Here is a 1,080-nt window from a genome sequence, read left to right as displayed (position 1 = left end):
AGAAAGGAAACAATGCCTCTGTAGCCACAAAGAATATCGAAGAAGTTTATGGAAATGTTTTGGACGTTCGTAAGCGTCAACAATGGTACAGAAAATTTCATTCAGGTGACTTTAGCCTTAAAAACAGGGCCGAATTGGAATTGATATTGATGCTCGGAAGACGCATGTTGGGTTTAACCCAGGGCGACACACTCATGAAATGACCCTGAAATTGCATGTGTCTAATGAAACAAACAGTAAGGAATGTGGGAAAACTCCATAAAGAAGGTGTGTTTGGGTGCCTCACAAACTCTCCGATAATAATAGTTTCCAACGTATGAACTTTGCTTCTATATACAGAAACATATGTTAGCCGAATTCTTTCACAGATCTTAAAATATAGCGTTGATGAATGGAAACATCGGCACATGTAGATCTTGAAAGTCAAGTTGTTCAAAACTTGAAAATAGCATTGATTACTGGACTGATTGTTGGTTGAGATGTTTCAAAGGAAATATCTGCTGAAGCTTTTTGCCAGTCACTAATTATAGCAGAGTCGTCTGGAAAATGATCTATAAGAAATAGTATAAAATAAGTTAGATCAACGTAAGCTGGTAAAGCAAGCACTGATTTGCATGTCCTTTAGCCAATCAAGAAATGTCACAGACCTACTGAAGGATGTGTAGATTGTATAGGAATTCTTTTTGATGGCAAAGGACAGGTTTATGTGTTTTAATAAAGGTGGCTTCCAAAATATAGAAATGAAAGGTCGGCCACCCATTTGCAATAATTTCAAACCTGCTATATGTGTAGTTGTCAGCACAAGTCGCTCCTGTAAAACAAGAGTTTTACCACCAAAATGTAAATCGGCGATTGGCCTGGATTGACTAGTGAACCCGACTTGTTTTTAGTAGGGATGGGTATTGGACTACCCGGTAATACTGAATTCCAGCCGAGTGTCGAGGTTAAAAAAAATTTAGCTTAGATAGTGACACAATTGTCCATCAGTATGAAAAGAGTTAAAAGGACAGATATTTCTAGTGTCTAATACAGGTTTAACTTGGCACTACCTAGTTTACTAATATTTTAAATTATTTTTAT

Source organism: Limulus polyphemus, unplaced genomic scaffold (assembly GCF_000517525.1).
Source record: "Limulus polyphemus unplaced genomic scaffold, Limulus_polyphemus-2.1.2 Scaffold5840, whole genome shotgun sequence".
NCBI classification, from domain to species: domain Eukaryota; kingdom Metazoa; phylum Arthropoda; class Merostomata; order Xiphosura; family Limulidae; genus Limulus; species Limulus polyphemus.
The sequence above is the reverse complement of the archived record's forward strand: the minus strand, read 5'-3'. Positions refer to the sequence as shown.